The 22,016-nt window shown below is 45.7% G+C and overlaps 1 protein-coding gene and 1 pseudogene across 2 annotated transcripts in view; one reads left to right on the top strand and one right to left on the bottom strand.

Moving 5' to 3' along the window:
- Window positions 1-22,016, top strand: part of LOC141192249 (uncharacterized) — a 338,025-nt gene that overhangs the window by 237,171 nt on the left and 78,838 nt on the right. The gene's annotated exons all lie outside the window — the stretch shown is intronic.
- LOC141192261 (vacuolar protein sorting-associated protein 37A-like) overlaps window positions 11,749-22,016 on the bottom strand; it is a 38,704-nt pseudogene continuing 28,436 nt past the window's right edge.

Raw genomic sequence — 22,016 nt, 5'->3', positions numbered from 1 at the left:
GCAGTATATTATCACACCTATAGCGGTGCATGGTATAGATGGTGTATATGAACATGCAGGCAACATGGCGGTATATTATCGTACCTATAGCGGTGCATGGTATAGATGGTGTATATGAACATGCAGGCAACATGGCGGTATATTATCGTACCTATAGCGGTGCATGGTATGGATGGTGTATATAAATGTGGCACCCCAGGGGTCTGGTTTCCACAGTAACAGCAATGTTATGTCTGAGAGCAGGTGGGAGGTCTCTTGGTCAGGGATCCTATGCATGCCACACCTCCTGCCCAGTCCTGGGAGGGGAAGAACTTCCCCTATATAAACCTAGGGCTGAGGCAGGGTTAGTGAGTAGAGAAGAAGTAGAGACAGAGAAGAGAAGCAGATATAGGAAAAGAACATCAGGAGCTCTGTGGGAGCAGTGCTATAAGGAGTCAGGGGCTGGCAGCTGCAGAGCTCGCCCTGACTGAGAAGCTATCACCGGACCTGGAGTCCGAGGCTGTGGGGACTAATCTTTACCCAGCAGCAGAAACCGACCGGCAAGGGATTTCAGGTCCTCTGGCCAAGAAACCCGAAGGCACGGTCACACGCGTGGGACCAGCACCGCCGTCGTGGAGCGGACGCCACTAGAAGGCCCCGAGTCACCGGCCATACGGGTGAGCACCACACGGTACACTCAGGGACGTGGGCTACTTATACCCGCCTCTAGCAAGGTAGCCAGAAGAGTACAGTCAGTTTGGGAGGCCTACAACTCCGCCTGGCCAGGGGAGATCCCATCTACTCAAGGACTGACCAGGTCCCGATCGCTAGCCAGTACTCCGGGAGGGTCTATCTTTATCACCAGTAAAGACCCTGAACTACACCGCATCGTCTCTGAGTGATTCCTGCTACCCCCATCATCCACGTCGGCTGCCCTGAGGCCATACCCCTCCCGTTGGGGGTGATACTATCACGCTGCACAATCCTACCACCGGCCTCAGCGGTCTGCCCTGCAGCGGCAGCTCCTTCGCTGCATTCAACGGGTGGCGTAGTCGTCCAACATCTACCGCTAATACAACGCCACTTAGTCTGACTCCCTGGGCACGGACCGGGTCACCGCCACGAGACTACAACCCTCAACAGATCCGGCTCCGGGTAAGCTCCTGCAAGTGCAACGCTGTGCGACACAGGCCCAGGGGTGCGTCATAAACATGCAGACAACATGGCGGTATATTATCGTACCTATAGCGGTGTATGGTATGGATGGTGTATATAAACATGCAGACAACATGGCGGTATATTATTGTACCTATAGCGGTGCATAGTATGGATGGTGTATATGAACATGCAGACAACATGGCGGTATATTATTATACCTATAGTGGTGCATAGTATGGATGGTGTATATGAACATGCAGAGAACATGGCGGTATATTATCGTACCTATAGCGGTGCATAGTATGGATGGTGTATATAAACATGCAGACAACATGGCGGTATATTATCGTACCTATAGCGGTGCATAGTATGGATGGTGTATATGAACATGCAGACAACATGGTGGTATATTATCGTACCTATAGCGGTGCATAGTATGGATGGTGTATATAAACATGCAGACAACATGGCGGTATATTATCGTACCTATAGCGGTGCATGGTATGGATGGTGTATATAAACATGCAGACAACATGGCGGTATATTATTATACCTATAGCGGTGCATAGTATGGATGGTGTATATAAACATGCAGACAACATGGCGGTATATTATTATACCTATAGCGGTGCATAGTATGGATGGTGTATATAAACATGCAGAGAACATGGCGGTATATTATCGTACCTATAGCGGTGCATGGTATGGATGGTGTATATAAACATGCAGACAACATGGCGGTATATTATTATACCTATAGCGGTGCATAGTATGGATGGTGTATATAAACATGCAGACAACATGGTGGTATATTATCGTACCTATAGCGGTGCATAGTATGGATGGTGTATATAAACATGCAGAGAACATGGCGGTATATTATCGTACCTATAGCGGTGCATAGTATGGATGGTGTATATGAACATGCAGACAACATGGCGGTATATTATTATACCTATAGAGGTGCATAGTATGGATGGTGTATATGAACATGCAGACAACATGGCGGTATATTATCGTACCTATAGCGGTGCACAGTATGGATGGTGTATATAAACATGCAGAGAACATGGCGGTATATTATCGTACCTATAGCAGTGCATGGTATGGATGGTGTATATAAACATGCAGACAACATGGCGGTATATTATCGTACCTATAGCGGTGCATAGTATGGATGGTGTATATAAACATGCAGACAACATGGCGGTATATTATTATACCTATAGCGGTGCATAGTATGGATGGTGTATATGAACATGCAGAAAACATGGCGGTATATTATCGTACCTATAGTGGTGCATAGTATGGATGGTGTATATGAACATGCAGACAATATGGTGGTATATTATCGTACCTATAGCGGTGCGTGGTATGGTATGGATGGTGTATATAAACATGCAGACAAGATGGCGGTATATTATCGTACCTATAGCGGTGCATGATATGGATGGTGTATATAAACATGCAGACAAGATGGCGGTATATTATTATACCTATAGCGGTGCATAGTATGGATGGTGTATATAAACATGCAGACAAGATGGCGGTATATTATTATACCTACAGCGGTGCATAGTATGGATGGTGTATATAAACATGCAGAGAACATGGCGGTATATTATCGTACCTATAGCGGTGCACAGTATGGATGGTGTATATAAACATGCAGAGAACATGGCGGTATATTATCGTACCTATAGCGGTGCACAGTATGGATGGTGTATATAAACATGCATACAACATGGCGGTATATTATTATACCTATAGCGGTGCATAGTATGGATGGTGTATATGAACATGCAGACAACATGGCGGTATATTATCGTACCTATAGTGGTGCATAGTACGATGGTGTATATAAACATGCAGACAACATGGCGGTATATTATCGTACCTATAGCGGTGCACAGTATGGATGGTGTATATAAACATGCAGAGAACATGGCGGTATATTATCGTACCTATAGCGGTGCACAGTATGGATGGTGTATATGAACATGCAGACAACATGGCGGTATATTATTATACCTATAGCGGTGCACAGTATGGATGGTGTATATGAACATGCAGACAACATGGCGGTATATTATCGTACCTATAGCGGTGCATAGTATGGATGGTGTATATGAACATACAGACAACATGGCGGTATATTATCGTACCTATAGCGGTGCATAGTATGGATGGTGTATATGAACATGCAGACAACATGGCGGTATATTATCGTACCTATAGCGGTGCATAGTATGGATGGTGTATATAAACATGCAGACAACATGGCGGTATATTATTATACCTATAGCGGTGCATAGTATGGATGGTGTATATGAACATGCAGAAAACATGGCGGTATATTATCGTACCTATAGCGGTGCATGGTATGGATGGTGTATATAAACATGCAGAGAACATGGCGGTATATTATTGTACCTATAGCGGTGCATAGTATGGATGGTGTATATGAACATGCAGACAACATGGCGGTATATTATCGTACCTATAGCGGTGCATGGTATGGATGGTGTATATAAACATGCAGAGAACATGGCGGTATATTATCGTACCTATAGCGGTGCATGGTATGGATGGTGTATATGAACATGCAGACAACATGGCGGTATATTATCGTACCTATAGTGGTGCATAGTATGGATGGTGTATATAAACATGCAGAGAACATGGCGGTATATTATTATACCTATAGCGGTGCATGGTATCGATGGTGTATATGAACATGCAGACAACATGGCGGTATATTATTATACCTATAGCGGTGCATAGTATGGATGGTGTATATGAACATGCAGACAATATGGCGGTATATTATTATACCTATAGCGGTGCATAGTATGGATGGTGTATATGAACATGCAGACAACATGGCGGTATATTATCGTACCTATAGCGGTGCACAGTATGGATGGTGTATATGAACATGCAGACAACATGGCGGTATATTATCGTACCTATAGCGGTGCATAGTATGGATGGTGTATATGAACATGCAGACAACATGGCGGTATATTATCGTACCTATAGCGGTGCATGATATGGATGGTGTATATAAACATGCAGAGAACATGGCGGTATATTATCGTACCTATAGCGGTGCATGGTATGGATGGTGTATATAAACAAGCAGACAACATGGCGGTATATTATCGTACCTATAGCGGTGCATAGTATGGATGGTGTATATGAACATGCAGACAACATGGCGGTATATTATCGTACCTATAGCGGTGCATGGTATGGATGGTGTATATAAACATGCAGAGAACATGGCGGTATATTATTGTACCTATAGCGGTGCATAGTATGGATGGTGTATATGAACATGCAGACAACATGGCGGTATATTATTGTACCTATAGCGGTGCATAGTATGGATGGTGTATATGAACATGCAGACAACATGGCGGTATATTATCGTACCTATAGCGGTGCATGGTATGGATGGTGTATATAAACATGCAGACAACATGGCGGTATATTATCGTACCTATAGCGGTGCATAGTATGGATGGTGTATATGAACATGCAGACAACATGGCGGTATATTATTGTACCTATAGCGGTGCATAGTATGGATGGTGTATATGAACATGCAGACAACATGGCGGTATATTATCGTACCTATAGCGGTGCATGGTATGGATGGTGTATATAAACATGCAGAGAACATGGCGATATATTATCGTACCTATAGCGGTGCATGGTATGGATGGTGTATATGAACATGCAGACAACATGGCGGTATATTATCGTACCTATAGTGGTGCATAGTATGGATGGTGTATATAAACATGCAGAGAACATGGCGGTATATTATTATACCTATAGCGGTGCATGGTATCGATGGTGTATATGAACATGCAGACAACATGGCGGTATATTATTATACCTATAGCGGTGCATAGTATGGATGGTGTATATGAACATGCAGACAATATGGCGGTATATTATTATACCTATAGCGGTGCATAGTATGGATGGTGTATATGAACATGCAGACAACATGGCGGTATATTATCGTACCTATAGCGGTGCACAGTATGGATGGTGTATATGAACATGCAGACAACATGGCGGTATATTATCGTACCTATAGCGGTGCATAGTATGGATGGTGTATATGAACATGCAGACAACATGGCGGTATATTATCGTACCTATAGCGGTGCATGATATGGATGGTGTATATAAACATGCAGAGAACATGGCGGTATATTATCGTACCTATAGCGGTGCATGGTATGGATGGTGTATATAAACAAGCAGACAACATGGCGGTATATTATCGTACCTATAGCGGTGCATAGTATGGATGGTGTATATGAACATGCAGACAACATGGCGGTATATTATCGTACCTATAGCGGTGCATAGTATGGATGGTGTATATGAACATGCAGACAACATGGCGGTATATTATCGTACCTATAGCGGTGCATAGTATGGATGGTGTATATGAACATGCAGACAACATGGCGGTATATTATCGTACCTATAGCGGTGCATAGTATGGATGGTGTATATAAACATGCAGACAACATGGCGGTATATAATTATACCTATAGCGGTGCATGGCAGGGGCGGACACAGACTGTAGTGGGCCCCTGTGCAAGAAATTTTTGGGGCCCCCCCCTGCGCTTCATAAGGCAACAAAGTTATGTAAACATAACCCCCCCCCATGTGCATCTCTCGCCCCCCCATGAGCAGCTCACCCCCCCGTGCATCTCCCATTCCCCCCCCGTGCATCTCTCATCCCCCCATGTGCATCTCTCATCACCCCCCCGTGCATCTCTCACCTCCCCCATGTGCATCTCTCACCCCCCCATGTGCATCTCTCATCACCCCCCGTGCATCTCTCACCTCCCCCATGTGCATCTCTCACCCCCCCATGTGCATCTCTCATCACCCCCCGTGCATCTCTCACCTCCCCCATGTGCATCTCTCACCCCCCCATGTGCATCTCTCACCCCCCCATGTGCATCTCTCTCCCCCCCATGTGCATCTCTCACCCCCCCATGTGCATCTCTCATCACCCCCCATGTGCATCTCTCACCTCCCCCATGTGCATCTCTCTCCCCCCCATGTGCATCTCTCACCCCCCCATGTGCATCTCTCTCCCCCCCATGTGCATCTCTCACCCCCCCATGTGCATCTCTCACCCCCCCATGTGCATCTCTCATCCCCCCCATGTGCATCTCTCATCACCCCCCATGTGCATCTCTCACCTCCCCCATGTGCATCTCTCTCCCCCCCATGTGCATCTCTCACCCCCCCATGTGCATCTCTCACCCCCCCATGTGCATCTCTCATCCCCCCCATGTGCATCTCTCATCACCCCCCATGTGCATCTCTCACCTCCCCCATGTGCATCTCTCACCCCCCCCATGTGCATCTCTCATCCCCCCCATGTGCATCTCTCACCCCTCCCCATGTGCATCTCTCATCCCCCCCCATGTGCATCTCTCATCCCCCCCACTCCTAGTTAATTAATTGTATTTAAAACAAATAAAACTTGTTATACTTACCCCCATGCGATCCCTGCAGAATCCTGGCGCTCGTCCACATCGCTGCCACCAGGTTCTCCTGACGTTCGGCCATGTGACGGTGCCACATACATAGCCAGCAGCTTTTGTTTTGGCCAAAAGATTTTTAAAGCCGCCACCACGATAAGGTAGACTCTTCTGGCCGGGCCCTACTCTAACCTATTAAAATTTTCTTAAAATATCCAATACTCTTTTTAGATATATTTTTATTTAGTTTTCTTTAAGGGAATGTGTCATATACATTTTTTTTTTTAAATGACCAATAATACCACATACAGGGAATACCGCCACACCATGACCAGACCACATATTACCACAACATAGTGACCGAATAATACCACACAGAAGGGGCAAAAACTGCCACACCATGACCAGACCACATATTACCACTAAATTACTAATATTACCACCACATTACTAATATTACCATAAGTGTCATTATACACGGGAGCTCTATACATGGTATGTATAATGTAAGTGTCCAGGTAATCTAGTGATCACCAGTGACATTATACACAGGAGCTCTGTATATAGTGTCAGTGTACAGGTAATACAGTGATCACCAGTGACATTATACACAGGAGCCCGGTACATAGTATATAGTGTAAGTGTACATGTAACACACTGACTCACTGGTGACGTCTCTAGGTGAAGTCCTTCATCTTCGCTTTTCTCCTTCATACAGCACAGACCGCCATCACTTCTTCCAGCCAGGAATCGTCTCTGCATAAAATAACACAGTTATCTAGAGCACATTCCCCAACTTCTACATTATGCAGCTGAATACAGACGTGCACCCACCATCAATATATGGTTAGTTATTATACAACCTACCATTCCAAATATAAATTGTAATCCACCACGGTGCCCCCATTAACTGTAAATAGGCACTTAATATATAATTTAATTAGAACCTCTACTCTTTCCGCCAATTTGTTACCAGTTACACTCCTGCATCCGCAACGCCCCCTACTCTATACTTCCTGCTCCCCGCATTCATTATTTACATGCACCCCCTGCCCCAATTCATTATATCAGGTCCGTGCTCTCCCCACCCCATCATCATTTATCATTTACTGTCCCCCACCCCACATTCATTATGTGCAGCTCGTTATCCCCCTACTCCCAATTCCCCCATGTGCAGCTCATTTTCTCCCAATTCCCCCATGTGCAGCTCTCATCCCCCCATGTGCAGCACTCACCCCTCCATGTGCACATCTCTCATCCCCCTCCCCCACATGTGCCCCTCTCTCATCCCCCCCATGTGCACATCTCTCATCCCCCTCCCCCACATGTGCACATCTCTCATCCCCCTCCCCCACATGTGCACATCTCTCATCCCCCTCCCCCACATGTGCACCTCTCTCATCCCCCTCCCCCACATGTGCACCTCTCTCATCCCCCTTCCCCACATGTGCACCTCTCTCATCCCCCTCCCCCACATGTGCCCCTCTCTCATCCCCCTCCCCCACATGTGCACCTCTCTCATCCCCCTCCCCCACATGTGCACCTCTCTCATCCCCCTTCCCCACATGTGCACCTCTCTCATCCCCCTCCCCCACATGTGCCCCTCTCTCATCCCCCTCCCCCACATGTGCACCTCTCTCATCCCCCTCTCCCACATGTGCACCTCTCTCATTTCCCTCCCCCACATGTGCACCTCTCTCATTCCCCTCCCCCACATGTGCACCTCTCTCATCCCCCTCCCCCACATGTGCACCTCTCTTATTCCCCTCCCCCACATGTGCACCTCTCTCATTCCCCTCCACCACATGTGCACCTCTCTCATCCCCCTCCACCACATGTGCACCTCTCTCATCCCCCTCCACCACATGTGCACCTCTCTCATCCCCCTCCCCCACATGTGCACCTCTCTCATTCCCCTCCCCCACATGTGCACCTCTCTCATTCCCCTCCACCACATGTGCACCTCTCTCATCCCCCTCCACCACATGTGCACCTCTCTCATCCCCCTCCACCACATGTGCACCTCTCTCACCCCCCTCCACCACATGTGCACCTCTCTCATCCCCCTCCACCACATGTGCACCTCTCTCATTCCCCTCCACCACATGTGCACCTCTCTCATCCCCCTCCACCACATGTGCACCTTACTCATCCCCCTCCACCACATGTGCACCTCTCTCATCCCCCTCCACCACATGTGCACCTCTCTCATCCCCCTCCACCACATGTGCACCTCTCTCATCCCCCTCCACCACATGTGCACCTCTCTCATCCCCCTCCCCCACATGTGCACCTCTCTCATCCCCCTCCCCCACATGTGCACCTCTCTCATCCCCCTCCCCCACATGTGCACCTCTCTCATCCCCCTCCACATGTGCACCTCTCTCATCCCCCTCCACCACATGTGCCCCTCTCTCATCCCCCCCATGTGCACCTCTCTCATCCCCCTCCACCACATGTGCACCTCTCTCATCCCCCTCCACCACATGTGCATCTCCCATTCCCCCCACTCCTAGTAAATTGTATTTAAAAAAAAAAAAAACTTGTTATACTTACCCCCATGCGATCCCTGCAGAATCCTGGCGCTCGTCCAAATTGCTGACACCAGGTTCTCCTGACTTCCGGTCATGTGACGGCGCCGTCACATGACCGGAAGTCAGGGGAATCATGAAAGCGCTGCCGCAGCAGCGCAGCGCTGAGATGTCCCGGACCCGGCTCTTAGCATGGGGCCGGGGGCCCCATGAGGAGAGAGACGCACAAGAGGGGGGGGCCCCTACCGGCTGGGCCCCATACTGGAGTCAGGGCAGTCATGCCCTGATGGCGGCCCTGCTGGAGGGGCACCCTCTCCCTCGGGGCCCCCGTTCAATGAACCGGCTGCACGGGCGGTAGTTCCGCCCCTGGTGCATGGTATGGATGGTGTATATGAACATACAGACAACATGGCGGTATATTATTATACCTATATCGGTGCATAGTATGGATGGTGTATATGAACATGCAGACAACATGGCGGTATATTATCGTACCTATAGTGGTGCATAGTATGGATGGTGTATATGAACATGCAGACAACATGGCGGTATATTATCGTACCTATAGCGGTGCATAGTATGGATGGTGTATATGAACATGCAGACAACATGGCGGTATATTATCGTACCTATAGCGGTGCATAGTATGGATGGTGTATATGAACATGCAGACAACATGGCGGTATATTATCGTACCTATAGCGGTGCATAGTATGGATGGTGTATATAAACATGCAGACAACATGGCGGTATATTATCGTACCTATAGCGGTGCATAGTATGGATGGTGTATATGAACATGCAGACAACATGGCGGTATATTATCGTACCTATAGCGGTGCATAGTATGGATGGTGTATATGAACATGCAGACAACATGGCGGTATATTATCGTACCTATAGCGGTGCATAGTATGGATGGTGTATATAAACATGCAGACAACATGGCGGTATATTATCGTGCCTATAGCGGTGCATAGTATGGATGGTGTATATGAACATGCAGACAACATGGCGGTATATTATCGTACCTATTTGTATATGAACATGCAGACAACATGGCGGTATATTATCGTACCTATAGCGGTGCATAGTATGGATGGTGTATATGAACATGCAGACAACATGGCGGTATATTATCGTACCTATAGTGGTGCATAGTATGGATGGTGTATATGAACATGCAGACAACATGGCGGTATATTATCGTACCTATAGCGGTGCATGGTATGGATGGTGTATATGAACATGCAGACAACATGGCGGTATATTATCGTACCTATAGTGGTGCATAGTATGGATGGTGTATATGAACATGCAGACAACATGGCGTTATATTATTATACCTATAGCGGTGCATAGTATGGATGGTGTATATAAACATGCAGACAACATGGCGGTATATTATCGTACCTATAGCGGTGCATAGTATGGATGGTGTATATGAACATGCAGACAACATGGCGGTATATTATCGTACCTATAGTGGTGCATAGTATGGATGGTGTATATGAAGATGCAGACAACATGGCGGTATATTATCGTACCTATAGCGGTGCATGGTATGGATGGTGTATATGAACATGCAGACAACATGGCGGTATATTATCATACCTATAGCGGTGCATAGTATGGATGGTGTATATGAACATGCAGACAACATGGCGGTATATTATCGTACCTATAGCGGTGCATAGTATGGATAGTGTATATGAACATGCAGACAACATGGCGGTATATTATCGTACCTATAGCGGTGCATAGTATGGATGGTGTATATGAACATGCAGACAACATGGCGGTATATTATCGTACCTATAGCGGTGCATGGTATGGATGGTGTATATAAACATGCAGACAACATGGCGGTATATTATCGTACCTATAGCGGTGCATAGTATGGATGGTGTATATAAACATGCAGACAACATGGCGGTATATTATCGTACCTATAGTGGTGCATAGTATGGATGGTGTATATAAACATGCAGACAACATGGCGGTATATTATCGTACCTATAGCGGTGCATAGTATGGATGGTGTATATGAACATGCAGACAACATGGCGGTATATTATCGTACCTATAGCGGTGCATAGTATGGATGGTGTAAATAAACATGCAGACAACATGGCGGTATATTATCGTACCTATAGCGGTGCATAGTATGGATGGTGTATATGAACATGCAGACAACATGGCGGTATATTATCGTACCTATAGCGGTGCACAGTATGGATGGTGTATATGAACATGCAGACAACATGGCGGTATATTATCGTACCTATAGCGGTGCATAGTATGGATGGTGTATATGAACATGCAGACAACATGGCGGTATATTATCGTACCTATAGCGGTGCATAGTATGGATGGTGTAAATAAACATGCAGACAACATGGCGGTATATTATCGTACCTATAGCGGTGCATAGTATGGATGGTGTATATGAACATGCAGACAACATGGCGGTATATTATCGTACCTATAGTGGTGCACAGTATGGATGGTGTATATGAACATGCAGACAACATGGCGGTATATTATCGTACCTATAGCGGTGCATGGTCCTGGCTGTGCAGGGATATGGACTGTTGCAGCTTCTCTACTGTGGCAGCACTGAGAGATAGGAGACAAATCGTCAGTGATGTGAATGGCTTCTAGAGACATAAGTGAAACATGACAGGACTCGGCTCTGCACAGATGCACAATATGATCTAGAGAGCAATTACAATGCCACCTTGGGCCATGGAGCCAGTGTCAGTCACTATCTTTGTCTTTCCTAGGCTTCTTCGTGCAGTCGTTGTATAGGTGCACTATAGGTGCATCAGTGACTGCCAGTCATACTGAGATAACACAGGAGGACACACAATACAAGAGGGCTGTATCCAGCACCAGATCGGAAGAAAATCATTGTAAAAACAACCATTTATTGAAAAGTTTTTAAAACTGACGCACTTCAGACTCTGCGCTCTTAATCCTAGTATGGCGTAGTTCTCCAGCGCTAGGTCGTGGTTACATAATGAAGGTATAGGATATGATGTAGACAGATCATTAGTTCTCTGAACTGAATATATAGACATTTGTTTCTCCAATCAATTATTTATTTAGTTAATATCCATTAAATCAGTTCCACCATGCATGCCATCTGGTTCTCTGATCTTTAATGTGAGGAGCCATGAAGCCTCTATGTTTTCTACTACGTGATCCATCGCCTCCTCTCTTGGGTGGAGGAACTTTCTCAGCCACATTAACCCCGAGGCTTCTGACATCACCATTGTGCTGATGTGGAGAGGCACCGGATACCCTATACCTTCATTATTTCCCCCCACCTAGCGCTGGAGAGCTAGAACATACTAGGAGAACACATGGTGTGAAGCGCGGCAGTCGTGCATGCCTCGGAGAAATGCTTTTTTTATTAGATGAATTCTTTGTAACATTTTTTTCAATAAATGGTTTTTACAATGATTTTCTTCGGCCCTGGTGTTGGGTGCACCCCTCTTGTAGCCATTTTGCCTTGCTGGAGGGAGTATGCACAATCAGCAGGGAAGCTGGATTAACCTCTTCTTTCCTCTCTAGGAGGACATACAATGTGGAGGCCATGGCTTCCCGCTCATCGGTACCAGCCGTGTCCGCTGCTCCACCAGATCCAGACCGCAGATAACATTCGCTCTATGGATCCAAGGCTGACCAGCCCAGATACTGAAGCATTAATGGCAGCAATTCCCTGTATACAGACATATCTTAGGGAACTGCTATTCATGCAATTCCCCAGTATAAGGCGCACCACTATTAAACCAATACCACAGCACTTACTCTTCTCTTTTCCATGAACAGAGTTAAAAAATCATCTATTTCTGTTTTTCCCTCAAGGAAATTTTCGGCAAAATTGTCAGAGTCCTCTTCAGCTTGGTGGGCAGCGACCTTTAACCTGGCCTGTAGTGCGCTGAGACTGCAGCTCTGCGAGGGGGGAAGGAGCAGGACGTTACACCTCATCCCATATGGCACAGGGACTCACCTATTTTACTAGCGGCAGTAGGTTTCCCCAGCAAATGGGGCTCATTTACAGATCGTCCATTGCAGCCAATCATAATGCAGCTTTCATTCCTCAAACTGTTCCTAAAAAATGAAAGTCAAGCTCTGGTTGGCTGCTGTGAAAGCATCTGGTCATGTACCATTCACATGCTATAACCTCACAGTACTAATCATCAGGATTAAATACAAGTCTGGACAATTGGACCTATCGTCTGTCTAGAAAAGATCAGCTGATATAAAAATGTGTATTATATGGAAAACTGGGCGAGATGATGCTGAAAACATTGTATAGGACTATAGTGGCAATCTGGGAACATGTAGCGACTAGTGATGAGCGAGCGTGCTCGTTTAACCCTTTAAACGAGCACACTCGGGTACTCGCTGAGTAGTTTTGTCGTGTTCAGCATTTCCGTTGCAGCCGGGGCGGCTGCATGTATCGCGGCTGTTTCACAGCTGTGACACATGCAGGGATTGCCTGTTTGTTAGCCAGTCTCTGCATGTGTCACAGCTGTGTAACAGCCGCAACACATGCAGCTGCTGCGGCTGCAACCGATATGCACAGCACGCCGAAACTACTTGGCGAGTACCCGAGCGTGCTCGTTTAAAGGGTTAAACGAGCACGCTCGCTCATCACTAGTAGCGACATCATACATATAGTAATATTTCAATATTCAGCCAATTCTTGCATGGCCCCCTTACAGTGCACGCCGTCCATATCCCCCCGCACTGTAAACCTTTCAGAACGTTCCCTTTGTTCTATTGAACAATAATGTAATTTGTGGCTTCAGCGGCTTTCTGCAGATTAGACGTCCAGTTTCCACAGGACACATAAAGGGCTTTTATTACCCTTTAACTTATCAAAGAGATCTACTGACAGCACAGTTCTGCAATTAAAGGGAATGTGTCATCAGAAAATGACCAGGACTTTATGTTAAAGGTAACCTGTCAGCTCCCCCGAGATCACAAACCGTCACCATGTATTTATTTCTCACTTTATACCCGTCCTAACAAACCCCTTTTAGTGGCTTTCTGATTTCTGCATTTGGCGAAAATCTATTTTATAATTGTGGTGGCAATTTGCTAATTAGAGGGTGACTAGTGGTGGGGCGCGTTGCAATGCCCCCACAAATATTCACCTACTTATTATCACGGCCGCAGTTATAAAAATGTTAGAAATCAGTAAGCCGCTATTAATGGGCTCTTTACACAGGGTACAAAAAGATGAATAAATCCATGGTGGCGCTTCGGGAGGCATGAGAAAGCTGACAGCTTCTCTTTACATGTTATTTTTAACTACTGAGTTTTTTTTCGATTTTCCATAACACAATGTAGATAAAAAAAAAATGCAAACTGGCCATTAATCCTAATACTAGACTCAAACTTCTTATTCTGTTCACAAGGCTTTGCATCAGTCTCACGATCATCACAGACAGGATAATAATGAAAGGTAACAATCAATATAGAATAGAATCTACCATTCACAAGAGGTGATATCACTGTCCCGCAGGCGCCATCTTCTCTAGCCCCGTATCCGCCACATTACCTCGCTCAGCTCATGCTGTCTTTGCTGGTTTTCATTTGAGTCAGAAGCTCATACTGGAAGAGAAGAAAAACACAAGGAAATGAGGATGAATTCACGCCTGCCGCATTTGCTGCAGCTTTTACGGCCAGATCAGAGCAGGTTTATAAGGTAAGTGGATGAGACTTTACAAATCTCATCCGCAAACTGTAAAGATTGCCCATATAGAAAAATGAGAACGCCAAAGATGTTCCAAATCCCGGCATGTCATTGTGGGGTGAAAATACAGCAGATTATCAATGTGAATTTCACCAACTTCAATATAGCAAGGGTGAGATCGTCAGAATTCCTCAGCACAATCCACAAATGAACCAAACCTACCGTAAAGACTGCGCCTGCCATGTCAGCCCCATCCACAGTGGCTTACCTTATCTAATAATGCTTGTCGCTTTGACTCCAGAATTGGCTCCATTTGAAGATTCTTTTCTGGATTAAAAAAAATAATAATAATTCTATATTAATATACACATACAGAGGATGAAATAAGTATTGAACATGTCACCAATTGTCTAAGTAAATATATTACTAAAGGTGCTATTGACATGAAATTCTCACCAGATGTCGGTAACAACCCATCCAGTCTACACAGGCAAAGAAATCAAATCATAGATGTCCATGAATTATGTGTAATAATGAGAAATGACACAGGAAAAAGGTACTGAACACATGAAGAGAGAGAGAGAGGCAAAAAGCCATGGAAAGTCATGACACCAGCTGAAATCTATCAGTAATTAGAAACCCATCCTGCCACTTAGTGAAAAATAATATTAGGTGGTTCAACTGATGGCCTATAAAAAGGTGTCTCGTTAGCAAGATGCCACACAAGAAACATCTCATGATGGGTAAATCCAGTGAGCGGCCTCAAGACCTCCGCAACCTAATTGTTGCAAAACATACTGACGGTATTGGTTACAGAAGAATTTCTAAATTACTGAAGGCTCCAGTGAGCACTGCTGGGGCCATAATCCAGAAATGTAAAGAACATAATTTCATAATAAACCGGCCACGACCAGGTGCTCCCCGCAAGATTTCAAACAGAGGAGTGAAGTTAATTATCAAAAGAGTTGTCCATGACCAAGGACCACCTGTGGAGAGTTACAGAAAGACCAGGAATCAGCAATTGTTTCAAAGAAAACTATAAGTGATGCACTCAACCTCCATGGTCTGTATGCACGCTTAGCACGCAAGACTCCATTGCTGAACAAAAAGCATGTTGACGCGTGTTTAACGTTTGCTCAACAATATTTAGACAAGCCTGTGAAATACTGGGAGGATAGAGTCTGGTCAGATGAGACCAAAATTGAGCTCTTTGGATGTCATAATACACACCATGTTTGGAGGCCAAAAGACACTGCATATCACCCCCAAAACACCATACTAACAGTGAAGTTTGGAGGTGGGAACATCATGGAATGTGGCTGTTTTTCAGCATACGGCAATCTTCATATTAATGAAGGAAGGAGGAATGGATAAATGTACGAGACATTCTTGATAAAAATCGGCTGCAATCTACCAGGATGATGATGAAACAAGGGTGGACATTTCAGCAAGACAATGATCCCAAACACACAGCCAAGGAAACGCTCAATTGTTTTCAGAGAGAGATAATTAAAGCTGCTAAAATGGCCCACCCAATCACCTGACCTGAATCCAACAGAATATTTATAGAAGGAACTGAAGCTCAGAGTTCATAGAAGGAGCCCAAGGGATCTTCAGGATTTGTAGCGTGTTTGTGTGGAAGAATGGGACAAAATCACACCTGAGCAATGCATGCGACTAGTTTCTCCATACAGGATGAATCTTGAAGCTGTCATCACCAACAAAGGCTTGTGTACGAAGTATTAAATACATTTCAGTAAGCATAGTCAATACTTTTTCCCCGTGTAATTTCTCATTATTACACATAACTTAATCTATGGACATCTATTGTTTGATTTCTTTGCCTATGTGGATTGGATGGTCTGTTACTGATATCTGGGGAGAATTTCATGCCTATAGCACCTTTAGTAACATAGTTACTTAGAAAATTGGTGAAGTGTGAGTATTTCACCCGCTGTGTATATCCAGTGGGGAAAATAAGTATTTGATACACTGCCGATATTGCAAGTTTTCCCACCTACAAAGAATGGAGAGGTCTGTATTTCTTTTTTTATCAACTGTGAGAGACAGAAGAAGAATCCAGAAAATAACATTGTATGATTTTTACATAATTAATTAGCATTTTATTGATTGAAATAAGTATGTGATACAATAGAAAAACAGAACGTAATATTTGGTACAGAAACCTTTGTTTGCAATTACAGAGGTCAGAAGTTTCCTGTAGTTCTTGACCAAGTTTGCACACACCGCAGCAGGGACTTTGGCCCACTCCTCCATACAGATCTTCTCCAGATCTTTCAGGTTTCGGGGCTGTCGCTGGGCAACATTGGAGTTTCAGCTCCCTCTAAAGATTTTCTACTGGGTTCAGGTCTGGAGACTGGTTAGGCTACTCCAGGACCTTGAAATGCTTCTAGCAGAGACACTCCTTAGTTTCCTTGGCTATGTGTTTCGGGTCATTGTCATGGTGGAAGACCCAGGCACGTCCCATCTTCAATGCTCTTACTGAGGGATAGAAGTTGTTGGACAAAATCTCGCGATACATGACCCCATCCATCCTCCCTTCAATATGGTGCAGTCATCCTATCCCCTTTGCAGAAAAGCACCCCCAAAGTATGACATTTTCCTCACCATGCTTAACGGTTGGGACAGTGTTCTTGGGGTTGTACTCATCCTCCTTCTTGCTCACGGCGAGTGGAGTTGATACCAAAAAGTTCTATTTTGGTCTCATCTGACCACAAGACCTTCTCCCATGCCAGATGGTCATTGGCAAACTTGAAATGGGCCTGGAAGACCATTTCCGGTGACTACCTCTTGAAGCTCATCAAGAGAATGCCAAGAGTGTTCAAAGCAGTCATGAAAGCAAAAGGTGGCTACTTTGAAGAACCTAGAATATAAGACATATTTTCAGTTGTTTCGCACTTTTTTGTTAACTATATAATTCCACATGTGTTAATTCATAGTTTTGATGCCTTCAGTGTGAATGTACAATTTTCATAGTTATGAAAATACAGAAAAATCTTTAAATGAGAAGGTGTGTCCAAACTTTTGGTCTGTACTGTATATCTATCTATCTATATTTTTTTTCCCAAGAACCAGAAAAACTCTTCATTCCTCAAAACCGTATTCAACTACCATCCACCAAATCTTACTTACCAGCTCCTCGGTATTTTTCACCAGCTCCTCTTTACCAGATATAATCTGTTTTAGTTGTGGAAGATTTACAAACTGCTCCAGAAGAACATCCTCTTGCTCCATCATATCGGTGAGCTGTGACACGCTGAAGTAGAAAAAAAGAGAAACGTGCGTCCAAGACTTTCATGGAAATGTTACAACAGGGTACAGAGAAGCTAGTGTGCAGAATAAGCCCCCACAGACTTATCTATAGGGGTGGCCCTGGGGAATACTAGGATGGATGTCATTTTATCATTAGAACTAATATAGAATTCAGAATTTTTTTTTTGACAAATAAAAATTAAACTTTTTATTTTTTATTTTAGTTGTAAAAATACAAACCTCAAATCTGACAGCTCAGGAAACGTTTCAGGGAGATCAGGCATCTTATATGTAAAGCCGTTCACACCCATCTAAGAAATATATACAGGTACTGGTGAGAGACTACAGAAACAGAAATGTTCGGTGCCTAGGTTACCGGCCACTGCTGCAGTCTATCAGTGGTGGCCAGTCTCCTAGGCAAGGAAAGCAGTTTGCTATACAGCTTGCAAGTGCAGCTCTGAAGTTGGCCGGATCCCTGGATTCAGTACCTCTGTGCTCCTCCGACGCTGCAAAGTCAAAGCGGTCTCTGCCGACAGCAGAGGAAAGTGCATAGTTCAGACCAGCGGCGCGACCATGCCGCTGGTTGAAACTGTCCATCTTCAGGAGAGCACTGACCCCAGCAAGGAGGTAGCCAGCAAGACAGAGGAGCAGTGTGCTCCTGATGAAACAAGATTAGACAAGCTCTTAAAGGGGTTTTCTGATCCGACATGACACTGACTGCAGACTTGTGAATTCTCACATAGTGTGCACTGCTGTGTGCAAGTACGCGCTATGCATACTCCCAGCCAGAATCCAACTACAGTTCAAGGCCTCGCACAATACACTTGCATTGAGCGCGCTGGAAACAGTGTAGCCAGATTGTGGCCGGAAGTACGCATATTGTAAATGTAGCACCCTGAGGATTCGGCTGCTACAGGGGTATTGCACCTCAACCCAGAGGTGTGATATTCCACTCCCGGGTAAGGATGGAGTGTGGGACTGAGCTCAGTTAGCTGCATGCACTACATACATCCCATTTCCGGGGAACAGACCGATGGTACTCCCACTAGAGAAATGTGCAGGTACGACAGTGTCTGTTCCTGGCTGGAGTGGGAGGGGGGTGGAACATCCCAGTAGTGTAGGGGCAGATAGGGGGAGCAGTCTGGGTAAAGTTAGGAGCTCATTGGGTGCTGGTCACCTGAGCTCACACATAGAGGGAGTATATAAGGTGGGAACCATCTTAGATCAGGGTCTTTGCAGAGGAGTCTTTTGTAGAAGGCTGGTCAGTCAGTCAGTCTGCCAGTCTTTGCAGAGGAAGAGAGCAGAGGAGCAGAGCAGCCCCAGGCCAAGAGAGAGGAGAAAGAAGGACCCAGAGGGGGAGAAAGAAGGAACTCTGAGAACCCAAACTAAACCACAGGGTGAAGAGTTGGCAACAGGGTACCGGATCCCAAGCTGGTGGAGGCTACAGCACACCTCAGCCAGAGACCGGAGGTCGTGGGCAGCATCTGCCACGACCACTCACCATATCCGCCCGGAAGGCAGACCACGAATAGGGTCAGGGAACCCAGAGACAAGGGTTTACCACCAAAAGGCCCGAGGGAGCCGGACATAGGTGGATCCCTGGTGGGGACGGCCAGAGACGAGGACAGGACAGAAAGGGAGCTCAGAACCACGCTCCAGAACTACTTGGGGGTTGGCCGAGTCCAGGACCTGGTGGACGCAGCACGGCTCGGGTGGTCACTCAAGGCCGGAGTGACCGGAACATCTGCAGTAAGTAAAAACCCTGAACTGCACAACCCGACTCTGTCTCTGATTACCATCCTCCCTGCACCTCCACAACCACCATCCTCTGCACCTGACCCCCTGAGGCTATACCCCTCCCGTTGGGGGTTATACTACCTAAGCTGCACCAACACCATCAGCCTCAGCGGACCCTGCTGCAGCGGCGGCCGTAGTGACCGCAATACAACGGGTGGCGTAGTCGACATAAAGAACTTTAGTAACATCAGTAAGGACTGCCACACACTGAGCTTGACACCCTGGGCACGGACCGGGTCACAGCCACTCGGAGACTACAACCCCCATCTGATCCGGCTCCGGGTATTCCCCTAAAGAATATGGCCCAGGGGGTGCGTCATATACTTGTGGCCACCTGACCGCCTTTCCCGGTGTGGACACCACAGAATCCTCACTGTGTGCAGTGTGCTCTATGTGAGGATTCACAAGTCTGCAGTCATACACAGTGACTGCAGACTTGTCGTTTTAGACTAGACAACCCCTTTACAGAAACATCTTCCCTGCCCACCTATTAAAGTTTAATTGACATTTTTTGGCTTTTTCTGATCACGGCTGCGCACTTACTTCAGACGTGGGGACAGCCACCGGCAGATCTGTAATTAGGCCGTATGCGGGGGCGGCAGTTTTGGCAGAGTTGTATGTGGAAGGAACAGGTTCAGATACTGGCACTGATCTATTGTTATCTTGTGTAGGGAAAGGTGGAAACAAAGAAAAGCCAGAAAGAGGGTGCGGAGGCCTCCCTGCGGGATTGCTGTACAGGCGGAAAGACAAGAAAGGGTTTCCCTCATTAGATTAGTATTCTCCCAAGCACCATCGTAATGAAATAGGACATACAATATCTGTAGGTAGATGCTGTGTCGCCAACATGCCAGCAGATAGATCAGCCTATTATGTGCTGTAATTCTGCAGCTCTGAACATACTGTGTACGGACAGATACACACTATTAACACACAGTTACCCTGCAATCCTATTAGTATACCAGAGATGTTAATCTGCAGATAAGGTTACTGACAGGCTTCATGAGGACACAATGTAGCCCGTACTCCACATGGGCTGCCAGATGATCACCTCTCCTCTACTGCTAGTGTAGCCGCCATGCAAGGTGCACAATGGGAGAGAACTGTCCGGGCCCTGCTTACCGGCAGCAGCAACATACAGCACATCCACGGACAGAAAATGTACAAGAGAAGTAAGAGGAGCCGTCTGGATGGTATATAGCACCCTGTAATGCTGGGTTTAGTCATTATACCCATTCTGCCCATCAGCAGCATCATATCCATAGGCAGTCACTTCTGGAGATGCTTAGACAGGCGAGCCGCACTTCTGTCCGCACAGAATGATGGTTAATATGATAGAATCTCAGCAGCACACGATCTGATCACACAGGGCGATGATGTGCTGCCAATAACGCTACAGCTTAAGCAGTCTTGAAAATGACCGCCCCATCGCACCAGCTTTGTGCTCCAAGTCTCTTCTATTCACCGCCACAGATTTCTGATAAATTTACATCACTGTGACTCCAACTTGTCACTACAACTGAAGACTTCTTTGGTCTCTGAAGTGTAAATGATTGTGAACACACCGCCATTTCCACAGCTCCCATAGCGTTAGCCTATGTTCACATGTCCAGTAATCATCAGTTAGGATGGATCCAGCAGCGATCCATTCACACACAAAAAAAAAAAATTGACACAACTTTTTTGTCCACCTGAAAAGAAACTAATTTCAACTCGGTCCATTTTCTTAACACTGACGTCTATGGAAAACGGATCCGTTTATTAGCCATCTGTTTTCTTCCTTTTGAAACTGATCCAGTAAATAGAACAATTAACCTTATGCAAAATGAAAAAAAATGGATGGCTAATTAACAAATCAGTTTTCCATAGGGTTCAATGTTACAAAATGGATCAAATTGAAATAAGTTGTTTTTTTTTGCCACATAAAAAAAAGTTGGGCCTGCACAACTGTTCTGTTATCAGATTGCTGCTGGATACGGACTATGTTCACACATCCAATAATCATGTTAGAACGCTCTAATGGATGATTACTGACGTGTG

This window comes from Phyllobates terribilis, unplaced genomic scaffold (genome assembly GCF_046119375.1).
Source record: "Phyllobates terribilis strain yellow unplaced genomic scaffold, ASM4611937v1 Scaffold_56__1_contigs__length_8794411, whole genome shotgun sequence".
Lineage (NCBI taxonomy): Eukaryota > Metazoa > Chordata > Amphibia > Anura > Dendrobatidae > Phyllobates > Phyllobates terribilis.
The sequence above is the reverse complement of the archived record's forward strand: the minus strand, read 5'-3'. Positions and strand labels throughout refer to the sequence as shown.